This window comes from Syngnathoides biaculeatus, chromosome 11 (genome assembly GCF_019802595.1).
Source record: "Syngnathoides biaculeatus isolate LvHL_M chromosome 11, ASM1980259v1, whole genome shotgun sequence".
In the NCBI taxonomy this organism is placed as follows: Eukaryota; Metazoa; Chordata; class Actinopteri; order Syngnathiformes; family Syngnathidae; genus Syngnathoides; species Syngnathoides biaculeatus.
In genome coordinates, this window is record NC_084650.1 from 14304492 (window position 1) to 14317804 (window position 13313).

At 43.2% G+C, this 13313-nt stretch overlaps 1 long non-coding RNA gene across 1 annotated transcript; it reads right to left on the reverse strand.

Annotated features, from left to right (window-relative positions):
* Nucleotides 1-3037: 3037 nt before the first annotated feature.
* Nucleotides 3038-13106, reverse strand: LOC133508550 (uncharacterized). Its single transcript, XR_009797086.1, has 3 exons — nt 12889-13106; nt 6578-6645; nt 3038-6480 (listed from the first exon to the last, which is right to left on the reverse strand). It is a non-coding gene; the product is annotated as an uncharacterized LOC133508550 (long non-coding RNA).
* Between the last annotated feature and the right edge of the window lie 207 nt (nt 13107-13313).

Sequence of the window (13313 nt, forward strand, 5' to 3'; positions counted from 1 at the left end):
ATTCACCTCAAACTTTTTCTTACACAAGAGTATGACATTTCACTCGAAAACTTCTTGATAATCTTATCACAAAACGCCTGTGATACCGTCAAGCCCTCCAGTACCAGACGTAGCAATGCACCCCCACAGCATTATGGCTCCTCCACCTTGTGGTGTTTTCCTTGAAGGTTTCATTGCACCGTCTGTAAACAAACTTGTTTATGGTCAATGTTGAAAGTGGCCATTTATTTTTTACAGGGTTAAGATAGGCCTAGCAGACAACTCTTTAATGTTGGTGTGCGAATGCTTGTGTTGATGAACTGACATCCTTACATTTATAGTATTACCCCCATTTTTTCAGTAGAGAAAAAAGACGGAAGATTCCAGGGGCTATTATTTGAGGAAATGCGGTTCTTCGGTGATCAAAGTATCCCACTGGGACGCGGCTTAACGAAGGCCTGGTTGCTCAAGCTTCTTTAGAGCTAAAGCAAACAGACACAAGCACGGGGATCTTTTTCTTTCACAGCTACATAAACAAGACTTACAAGATTTTTCCTGCTCTATCAAAGCTTCGCTTCCCCACCGAGTGTAAAGGCCCCTTGGACTAGTCCTGAAATTTTACCGTGGAAAATGGCACCACGGTCTATATTTGGACGGCAATCGCGGGATGCCACAGACACGCGTCTTCCTTTTGAACACGATCTGACATCTCTGTTGTCAGTTGTGTTTTGAGACCCCTCTTAAAAAAAGCTGAAAGCGGAGAACCAAAACCTCCGAAGCTATTCTAGCAGCTAGCATGTGAAGCTAATGCAATCGTCTACGTGATGATTCAGTGATCTTTATTCCCAAACAGGAAAAACCGATGCACTAGAAAGTATGACAAGAGGCAGAGTGTACAAATGTGTTATTTTTCCATTTAAAAAAAATAAAATATGATTTGAAGTGTTGCTCTACCATTAGTACCTAGATGTAGAAAATAAAAAGTGTGTAGCGGGTGTGCCGTTCCCAGATCAGTCAGTTTGCTTTGTTTTCTTGTGCTTTAGATGTTTTTTGTGCTCGTATCTAGCACAAGGATCTTAGTTGGGATTTTACAATTTATCTTCTCTCAGTGATCCTTCTTGAAAAAGAGTAAAAATGGATGGACTCAAATTTTTATTTTTTTTTCTGTCCACGAAAGGAAAGTTAACAAAAATACCAGGGCTAATGACTAGCATGAGAAGCTAATGTAGCCGACTGTATGGCACAGATCGCAGACCTTCTGAATCAGTCGTTGGTCTACAAAGAGCTACACGTTCTTATCTCTTGAGGTTTTGTAGGTGACGCGAGTGCTCTTGAAAGGCAGACGCGAACATTTGAAAGCCTCCCCCCTCCCAAGGCCGCGTGACCTCCAAATGCTCCTCATTCCTGTTGTGGGAAACATCTCTGTTAAAACCCAGCAATGCGGCCATGATGACTTCATTCAGCAGCTGAGCTCCACATCCATCCATCCATCTCTCGGTACGTCCCTCCATCCAATCTACAACATCCCTCTGGTATTGCCTTCAGGGACTGTTGGAAATCATAGATAGACTCATGCCATGCAGCAATCCATCGCAAACAAAACTACAATGTTATCAGGACAAGACAGGGGCCGTGAACTCCCATGTACGACTGAACCGGATGCATCGGTGTGTTGTTATGAGCGCCCCCTTCGTTCTCCAACTCAAGTCCTTTCCCCCCCTCAAGGCCTGAAAGGTGTCCAGAGTTTTGCCCGACCAAAATAGTCTTCTCCCCTGGAGTGTGAAATGGAGACTATTGTACGAGTTGGTATCGCCGACTTCTGGGAAGCGTGTCTTATAACCTGTGCTTGTTAGAAAGCCAGGGTAAGGACACCTGACAGCTGAGCCGTCAGCTTCCCAAACCCGAACCATTCCGATGTCTGTTTTAACATAGTGATGACTGGGAGGGCTGAGGCAAACCGGATTGTTGGACGGCTTCCACTGGCAGGACACGCCGATTGTTCCAGGGCAGGAACCCAACCCGAATGGGAATCACGCTGTCACTCAATACACAGTATTATTAGAATGAGTAATTCAGCGAACCCCCGCTTATTATGGGGTATACGTTCCAGACCCACTGGCAATAGATTTAAGTCTGCGATATAGAGAGCAGATAACGTTTTCTTGTACACCTTAACTGCGCCGCATACTTGCTAATTTAATAGGTTTAAAAAAAATTGCTAATTTATCACTCTGTGATTGATAACGATGGAACATTACTTCCCCAGCCATCCACAAAAAGCCCCCCCCCCCCCCCCACTTGAAGATATTTACTACTACCAATTGAAGTTAACTCTCAAACTAAACATAAAACAAAGACAACAACCGTAATTTATGGCCTATAAGCCGCGACTTTTTTTCCACAGGCGTTCAACCCTGCGGTTCATGCGGTGATGCAGCTAATTTGTGTGCTTTTTCTAACGGCCGCAAGGGGGCACTTGAACGGAAATGTGCAGAGGAAGTGACTTTTACTAGTCTGGCCTTGTTAGCGCTGCGCTAACGTGTTACTGCTACGTCTCAGTGATTTTTAAGAGTATGTTTTTTTGCACGGTGGAGCTAGCGTTAGCAGAGCGGCGATAGCGCACGCTGCGGCGTTAGTGCTAGTGTTAGTGTGGCGGCGCCAGCATTAGCGTGCCGGTGCTAGCATTAGCATGGCGGCGCTAGCGTTAAACTCTCTGTGTACCGTTTTTTTTATATCTTATATATATATCGTGTTTCAATGTCGGTTTCAACGTGGGGACTTGCGGCTTTTACACGGCTGAGGCCTATGTACGTACCAAATGGTATTTCCTTTACAAATGTACTGGGTGAGGCTTACAACCAGGTCCGCTCTGTAGGCCGGAAAATTAATGGGAAACTAATGCTAACAATGAAAAACGCCATGATGGGAACATCACTTGCCACTGAGCTGCTTCAAACTTTTTAAAATCAGACTTGCATTGGTGTAAATATGGAAAAAAAAAAAAAAAATATATATATATATATATATATATATATATATATATGTGGGGTGGAAAAAATGTGTAGTGACCAAACTATTGCGCGCGGGGAGACAAGCTTGCAGGCCCAACAACAATGAGATGATTTACCCCCAAATAATAAGAGCAAATTTGTTATCAGAGAAGTGTGAATGTAACTGGCTAGTAGCGCCCCAAAGAAGACAAAAGTTGTAGTGACTGTGGGAAAGTCCAGCTTGACACCAGCAGGGGTCTGGCCCAGCATGGTGGCGTTTAATGGTTCTTATCTGAAGGTAATGATGACCAATGTATTCTTTCACACTGGCGGGCCCGTAAGACATGTTGGAATGCGTTTCTCTCCGAGCGCATTTTACACAAGCCCACGATGTAGCTCGTTCTGTCCCGCTGTGCCAGTCGTAGAAGAGACAGCTGGAACTGAGCGACGGTACATTTGTTTAACGCCGGGACGTGTCAGAAAATACAAGCCCGGACGGAACTTCTTTCCTTAAAGGGCCGGCGTCACTGAAGCCGCTTTGTATATTTTGGTGCCAGTCATTTGTTTCCTGGGCCTGTCACGGACACAGAAAAGCTTTCAAGCGGTGTGGGGGTGGCAAGGTTTGGGCCTCAGTGACAGTTTGACACCTTGTAGGCAAAAAGGTGACTAAGCAGTGCGATGTTATCTCCAAAGGAGTTGCGTTATTTTTAATTTTTTTGACAGTGGAACTAGGTTGCTAACAAAATAGCAGCACCTACATACACTCATAAAATAGGGGTGTTTCAACTGTTTATCTAAAAAAGTACTTCATAAAACCAAGTCAACCATGTCAAATGTTATTTTTAGTTACCAGTGAATACTCGGTTCTCGAAAGTGTCCATTGTCGAACAAATCGGGTTCTGAACGAAAATTGAGATTTTTTTTTTTGCATGTTTTTGAACGAAAACGGTACTCGAATGCCCGCGACAAAACCCAGACTTAACATATCGCGCGTGGCCAGACCAGCTCACCCACGACGCACGTTGTTATTGTGAATTCGAACACACCGCGAAAAAACTCGGAAATAACATAACACGTGCGACCCGACCAGCCGCCGCCGAGATAGGAACGGCGGCGAAGGCTTGTCGGCCGCCTGGACTGGAAGGTGCGGCGGCCGACGAGCCGTTGAGCTGACCCACAACGCGTGTTGTTATTGTGAATTCGAACGCACCACGAAAAATAACAAATAACATAACGAACACGGCCCGACCAAGTGATCCAAAACGCGCTTTGTTATTGTGTATAACACAGCCTCTGTACGCTGACGTGGGAAATACCGATTGGGTTTTCGAATAAATTGTTCCTGGAACCGCCTTCTGGAACGGATTGTGATCGAAAACCGAGGCTGTTCTGTATATGCTTCATGCCACTAAAAATCAGAAGTCGCAAACAGGCTTGACCCAATCAGAATTAATGGGTCCTAAATTACTTCACACACACACACCGAACCTTTCGTGCATAATCCGACAAAACAGCGGTACTACATTAGTGCTAGCACTATCTTAGAAGGCTACATAACATTTCGTTGCCTGCTTGCGAGCCATCCATCCATTATGTACTGCTTTTCCAGGTCGGGTCACGGGAAAAGTAGCTTCAGCAGGGATACCCAGACTTCCCTTCCCCCAGCCACTTCTTCCAGCTCTTCCGGAGGGATCCCGAGGTGTTCCCAACCCAGCCGAGAGACGTAGTCTCTCCAGCACGATTGTACGAGTGATAAAATCAGAGATTTTAGATTGCAGGGGAAGTAGCTTCAGCAGGGATACCCAGACTTCCCTTCCCCCAGCCACTTCTTCCAGCTCTTCCGGAGGCATCCCGAGGCGTTCCCAAGCCTGCCGAGAGACGTAGTCTCTCCTGCGTGTCCTGGGTCGCCCTCGTGGTCTCTTTCGGGCGGGACATGCCCGGAACACCTCACCAGGGAGGCGTCCGAATCAGATGCCCCAGCCACCTCATCTGGCTCCTCTCAATTTGGAGGAGCGGCGGCTCGACACTGAGCCCCTCCCGGATGACCGAGCGTAACCTATTAAAAGTATCTGAATGTACCTGAAGCAAACCTTGAATTAAAGTCTTCTCCAGAGCACTTTTGAACACCACAACCCGTTTTGTTCTTATAATACACAGAACACGATCCACACTTGTTGTCGCTTGAGTTAACAAGATAAAGCTCAGTGATCGGAAAAGACAAGAATACCGTAGGCCTCACAGCAGATTCGCACATGTAGTCTAGCACGTTGTTGTGTGTCCACAACAGTTTTGGTCAGCTACGCCGCTTACGTGCCGCACAAAATCTGCTCCCCGTTTTATTGGATTTATGCTTTTGAAACACCGCTTTCACGGCAGATCCTGACACGCGGTGGCTCCACGACATTGCGTTCGGCGTTGTTTACATTACGATCCGGTACTTGTTTATTCCAGAATTTACACGCAGCTCTCTCACTTCTTGCAATACTGAACCCATTGCACTACGCTCCGCTCCCAGTGTGTATTCCCAGTAACGTGTGTTCTCTGACACGCACGCACAGCCCGGTTCGGACGCCCCGCCGATAATGGCGGGCTGCCAGGAAAGCGGACAGAATTTTATTTCATGCAGTTGTTGTTGTCTTTTAAGGCAGACACGTAAGCCACGACACGAGTCCATTTGTTATGTGTCGCCTTACCGCGGCCTGTCAGCGCCGCGATAAACTCTCCCCTTGTCGGGGCAGGACAGTTTCACAGAAAAATACGTGTCGCCGCGGGAAACCAAAGATCGATAAAACTAACGCTCGGATTAAAAGCGGACAGCTTTATACGTGGGCCAACTAAGCCCACACGGACGGGGAAGGAAAAGTATGCGACCCCTTTGGAAATTCTTACATTTCTGCATAAATGGGTCATAAAACGTGGTCTCATCTTTATCTAAATCACCAGAATAAACACATATAACAAACACAAAGTCTGGTTAAACTAATAGTGTACAAGAATTATCATATAAATATGTAGTTTATACAGGAGAGGGAGGAGAAAGAAAGTGAACTTGCGAATTTGCGACCATTCCGCTTCGTAAAACTGTTGCCGTTCAGCACAATTCTGGGGATGTCAGGTGTCAATCGGTCTCTTGGGGTTCATGCCACAACATCTCAATCAGGTTGAGGTCAGGACTTTGCCTGGGTCGCATTTTCGTCTGAAATCCTTCTGTTGTTGACTTGCTTGTTTCCGTTTGAGCTCACGGTCCTGTTACAACAGCCAATTTCTTGTGAGCTCCGAATGCACGCGTTTACGTTTATAGACCCCGAAATCATATTTCTTAATTTTTCAGTCGTGCCGTTGTAGGTATCATGCGGGGTCAAACACTTGGGAGTGTGGGCATTCCTCAGGGTGCGGTTGACGCAATTATAGGACTTGTTTATTGGGGTCAGAACAGCACGGCCAAGTCGAGGCAAAGGTTCTCTGGATTTGTTGCGGCTCCTTTTAACCTTCCCACTCAGGCAAAATCCTCCTTAAAAACAAAGCACCAGCTGTTTTCATTATTATTATTATTATTATTTTTTTTTTTTTTGCAATCGTGATGGTGAAAAAAAACTTTTGACTCTCACTTAAACTGCAGGTGTCAAACACAAGGCCTGCGGCCCTGAACCGGCCAATCTGGGGGTCAATCCGGCCCCTGGGAAAAGAGAACACGTCACTGCTTTTATTTACATTAAACTGGAATTAAGACATTTTTTCCCCTCACAAGATGACGCAGTGAAAACCCCTTACTGCAGTCGGTCAGTGTGAACTCTGTGCACGGCTCTCCATTTCCCCCACAGGTGTGTGGCTAACACTGCTGCTTAGTCCCAGTTTTTGCCCCTTCCTCAGTGGATTTTTGTCCAGATGGTTTGATGTTCTTGAGAACCACTTCTGTCGTCAAATAGCTTCCGTGTGGATAAAATTTATTAATCCATTATTATGCCTTTTATCCTTAAAAAAAGTGTGAATTCTCTATATCAAATCATTCCTATTTCCTGAAAGAACTAACACTTTAATATCAAGATATGACTTTAATGTTAAGTCATTTTTTTCTGAGAAAACACAGCTGTTATAACTACTACAACTTTCTCCAAAAAAAACCTCAATTATGATTTTGCCCCCCCCCCCAAAAAAAAATATATATAAATCATATGACAAATAAAATAACCAAAAAAAAAAAGACTTGGGGGAATCCTTTATCTCATTATATTACTTTATAAATAAAACTAACCAATAAAATAATGGCTTTTTTAAAAAAAGAATATTGTATTTCAAATAGTATGCGTTTATCCACATAAAAAACAAATTTAATTTCCTAACAAGACGTTTTGGGAAAGAGAAAACATACCACAATCACAAAAACAAAACAATAAAATAATCTCACAATATTACGCAGTATTTTCTTGAAAGAATCCAACTTCAAACTCCAAACGTCTTCATTCACGACACGACTACTTTTGGATGGAATACTCAAAGATTCCTAAAGACGGAGAAATTAAAATCAATTTGTCACGATGAATCACCGGCGTCTGCACTCATAATAACAATAACGTCGAGATTTGGGAATTTCTACATGCGCTGTCCCGAAAAGCCACAAGAACCACATTGATTGTCTTTCATTGATTTGTCAGGAAGAAATTAAGTTCCGCGTGTTTAACGTGAGGCGGTCTTGTATTGTATTCCCGAAAAGTGTGCCAACCGTTGGCCAACGTGAAATATTTGGATTCACGTCGGCTTTCTTGCCAAAATACGTCAATTGCAATGAAAAGAAGAAGGGGGGGGGGGGGGAGTCAACAGCATTCCACTCCATTTTGGTTTTAAATGTCTCCCGATATTTCCTTTTAAACTATTGTGGAAACATTTGCGGATTATTAACATGTGTGTCCGCTGAGAAGGAAGAGCACATACTCGGCTCTGATCAGCGTTCATATAAATCAGTCCATTTATCAAGATAGAAATTCCAATGAAAAATGTTTGAACTTGAGCGCGCGCACACACACACGACTTTGAACTTAGCATCAGTGTCCAGTTCGAACTCGTATAAAACAACAAAAGCAACAAAAAAACATTTATTCTAATTCTGTTATTTTTCTTCTTTCACAATTGGGTTGGGAAAGCGACAGCGTGGGCGATACAAGGCCAGCATTGACCCAACAGATGCTTGTAGAATATAATAATAAACATTTAGTACATTTGTATTCGGAAACATGATCATTGCTTGAAAATGTAGCTGCGGATTGTTTTTGGCATTCCTGATCGGGATTATGTTGGGAATATAGAAGGGGTTTGTTTCAGGATATGTGCCATCCTCATCATCAATTTGAAAATATTCTGAAATAAAAAATGCATTTTTATATGAAATTAAAATAGAAAATTACAGTACGTGTGTAACAATACAAAATATTTAAAATGAATAAAGACATACCTGCATACTAATTTTCTATTCAAGAAAAACAAACAAAATACACTTGTGTATACATTAAATGTAAAAACAATTCAAAGAAACTTAAATTCATCATGTAGATTAATTTCCATCCATTCATTTTCCATACTGCTTAACCTTATATCTTAAAATACTATTCCATTATTTGAATGTATCAAAACCTAAAACGTTTTTTTTAAAATGAAAAAAAAAGACATTAATTTTATATGTAATTTTAGTAATCACTAAAAACGCACAAAAATTTCTCTCACAACAGTAAAATAAACATAATGTTTTAAAAAATTTAATTGGATTTTAAATGGGCGGCATGGTGGATAACCTTGTAAAGCATTGGCCCCACAGTTCTGAGGTCTCGGGTTCAATCCCGGACCCGCCTGTGTGGTGTTTGCATGTTCTCCCTGTGCCTGCGTGGATTTCCTCCGGGCACTCCGTTTTTTCCTCCCACATCCCAAAAACATGCAACATTGATAAGACACTCTAAATTGCCCATAGGTGTGATTGTGAGTGCGAATATTTGTCTATGTGCCCTGTGATTGGCTGGCAACCACTTCAGGGTGTACCCCGCCTCCTGCCCGTTGACAGCTGGGATAGGCTCCAGCACTCCCCACGACCCTCATGAGGATAAGCGGCTAAGAAAATAGATGGATGGATTTCAAATGATCAAATTATATAAATATACTACAGAATAAAAACAATTGAAAAATATTAAACGCAAATGTTCTAAATTATTATTATTATTCGACTCGTACAAGAAAGTTGTGTCTTTCCGACTGTAAAGGGTGCCCATGGTAACACTAAAGGTCAAGGTTGGGCAACAAACAAAACTGGAACACCCCCCCCCCCCCCCCACGTCTAAACTGGAAAACCAACCCTTGATTTAGACCAGGATCCCTGCGAGTGGGACTCCGGTGCACGCACGGCGACTTAAAAACCGACGGCGCCGATGATGGATTGCGTGCGTCGATTGTACCTGTTCCATTCCAACAAAGGCTCTTATTGGAAATGAGTGGAATGGCTGACAGGCATGACGCAGCAAAGATTCCGGTTAACGCAAGAGCTCTGCCTGGAAATACGTGCAGGATCACAAAATTGCCATCATGCATGCACAACGCAAGCCAACAACTAATCATTGATTTTTCTCGAGAATTACAGTACAGCATTTCGAAGGGCGGTTGAACATCTGCTGGGGAACTCAGTCACTCGCTCTCTTGATGAAGAGATCACATTTAAAGGCGCGTTAGGACCACACCGCGATGTAGGCAAACAAAAAAAAAAAAAAAAGATATTTAACATTATTTGCGTTCTCCTTCCGTGTCGGGCAGGGACGTCACGCATCGTACGTGTGCGGCGACACGGCAGCTGCTTTGCGCTGGCACTTTTACGAGCGTAACGGCTTTGTCGGCTTTTTTTTTCCCCCCCGCGGCGTGGTCGCGGGGGGCAGCTGCGATTATCGCCGCTGCCCTGTTTACATTTCTACCGGCATCCCCCCACCGTCCGGCTCAGATCTTTGTCACGCAGCCGTAACTATCTGATACTTAACGTCGCGCCGTGTTTACGAGGCCGACCTTAAGCCCCCGGCGTGGCCCGCCTGGACCCCTTCTGGTCACACGCTGCGGCCTTTTGCGATGCGAGCACGTATGCGCGCTGATGGATGTAATCCACCCTCCCCCCCGTGCGCCGCTTGGTGTAACCTCGGCGAAGCCAAAGCCCGCCTTCATGCTTGTTGACTTGACATCCTGATGCACGGCCCTTTGAAACCGGGCTCCCAGGGAATTTCATGCTTCCAAGTGTTGCGAAGAGACAGGTACACGCTGGAAATTGGAGTTTTATTGCTCTGGTTCTCGTCTGAAAGCACCACTCACATCCTGGCTAATCTAAGTACTCCACTTCAACAAGATGGCTCAAATACATCTTCTGCTCTGTGTATACTTCTTCTAAATCCAAACACAGCAACACAACAAAAACATTGACCAACTCACCAACCAGCAAGCCAATTTCCCAATGATCTGACTAAATTAAAGAACTTGCTGCAGGTATGGACCTTTCCGACCTGTCAATCACTCGTACAATAATACCCAATCAGATAGCCGCGTTGTCTTAACCCCTGGCTTGACACGCCCATCTCGCCGTATTGTCCCACACGCAATGTCGGTGGACAGTAGTGTGCGCTTGGAAAAGTTAATGTTACAAAGAAAATAGTCTGATGAAAGATATCCGGCTAGGTTACAAGGGGCTCGCTTGATTCATTTTCCAAAGCCTAAAACACAGTTGACGAAGTGTCTACGGTGGATTAAGGCTCGCGGAAGAGCGCTTACAACTAAATGTGGACAATATCACCAAACACAAGGCTGTAAGTTCGAAGGTAAGTGAGGGAGAAGTATCTTCTCTGAGTTCGATTGAATTATTATCCCTGCAGGAGAACAACTTTCACTTTGTTATCTTATCACTGACCTGCTGAATTAAGTGTGTCATGTTTTATGCCAAAGAGTCGGGTTAGCGATACGTAAATGCGCCATGTCATGCTAGAGAAATGTTTACTTGCCTATTTGTACCACATCTAACTTTTAAGACAGAGCACTGGGTTCCATTATGAAGAAAGTCAAATTATACTTCTAAAAACTCCAACGATATTACTTGTGATCTTTCCAAGTAAAAAAAGTACTCACCCTGCTTTACATGCGCAGTACGATTCCACTATTTTATACTGTTGGATTTCAATATGACGTTTGTGATCACCAACGTTTCTCTAACTCTGACATTGCGTCCCTCTCCATCCAAAATCTTAATTCCGTGTAACTATCCTTGCGTGAAATAGTTGAGACCTCTCTGTAGAACTCTCTTGGACAAGTCTGATGGATTTGGAAAAAAAAATACCCCAATATTAGCTGGAATATGCAATAGAGAATCGACTTCAAACATGTTCTGTTCAATCGCCATTTTGGAAGCTAGTGGGACATGGCTAAGGGGGCGGAGCTTAAGAACCCCATCGGAAAGGTCCATTGTGACCACTTCTGTCGAAAAGGCTGTATGGATCCACTATTGGCGCATTATCATGCAAAATACAAAAAGGAGGGGGGGGGGGGAACACTTCCATGGGGAGAAGAGTTCAGTGATGTCCGGAAAGAAAGTTTGGCTTGGTGGACGACTTGGAATACGTACGAGCAATCATCCATCACAAAAGAGGTCATGTGTGCCGGATCACTTGCACAAACACACACGTGCAAATGGTCAAAATAAAAAAAATAAAACAAAATAACTAAAAGAAAAAAAAATGCATACTGATTAATGGTGGCAGACATGTTTGCACTTTCCAAAAGCCTACATAAAAATATTTAAGGTGAATATTTATTTCAATCTCTCTAGTATACACACACGCACACACATCTTTATTAAATCATACAGGCTGTTCATTGTCACAGCAATAGCCTCCATCCCAACCTGGGATAACCTTTCATGATATCACGTATTTGTTATTTTGCGAAGATACGGCATTCCAACACGGCTCCTGGATCAAATCATCAGCGGCTTGACAGTTGGGTGGGTACACACAGGTCAAACACCACCGAAAATCAATTCTGTCAAATGTGCCCGACATCAATCGCGGTCTTGTCAGAATGAAAAAAAAAAAAAAAAGAGAATAAAAAAAAAATGGCTGACAGTGGTAGCGGTAAACAGTGCAAACGGTTGAACGTGAGGAATTTTACAATGTCCGTGCAAAAACATCGATTAAAAGGCAGACTTTTTTAAAAATTACCACTAATGACAGTAAAGCACACTTTTCTTGCAGAGATCGAAGATAAGCAATAGCAAAAGGAAATAATAGAGCTAGTAATGGGTCTTTTTTTTTTTCCTCCCCAACTGTCAAAACAGCCAAACGAGAGAGAACAAACAGCAGGAGCAAAAGGACAACAGTAACAACATCCGGAACTTGATTTCAAAGGGGGCAGATGGAGAGAATGGACAAAAAAAAAAATCCCAAAACTACTTGAATAGAGAGAAAATAAACAGCAAAGGCACAAGACGTCAATGGCAGATGAAAACTACAACAAAAACACAGAGCAGTAGCAAAAGACATCATAGCTACTTTGACTGCCACTATGCAAATCTTTTTAGAATCGATTTTCCTTCTGATTAGTGATCAAATACTCACCCCCCCCCCCACACACGCCCACGCAATTTTTTTTCATTACTAACATGTATTGCATTATCATGGATGAGGCACGGACTGCAAAAAAATGCATGTTGGTATAAATTAGGCGAACAAATGCTACAAGCTAAACGTTTAGCAATCGCGGTTAGCATTAGCACGCTAGCGATGACCGATTTACGTTTAAAAAAACCGCTGACTCAAGTTTGGATTAGTCATATAGATCACGCTATATGTACATAAAATATTTAACGGTATCAGGCTATACGAACAATAAACATTTAACGCTATCTTTAAAAATTACTTACAGACGCTCCTGTCGTTTTTTTTTTAGTTTATCACTGGCAGTGGGTCCGTCTGCAATTAATGTCCGTGTGAAACATGAGATAATCCGGAAATATTTTTGTTATGGTTCCGGAAGCGAAATTTTGTGTCAACTTTTTTTTAAATTTAAGTTGACTTAGCCGAGTTATTAATCAACCCCAACGTCCTTCCATCCACCCATCCATCCATTTTCTGAGCAGCTTATCCTCACAAGGGTAGCGGGAGTGCGAGAGCCAATCCAAAAAAAAAAAAAAAAAACAAGGACTACCAAAGCAACTTAGTTTTATAAGGGACAGACTGGGTAGAGAAAGAATCAAAAGGAATCGACGAAGAGGTGACAAATTGAGAAGAGAGAGAAGAACAATAACAAGAAACCCAAAAAAAAAAACTGGATTTGAGAGGAACTGAA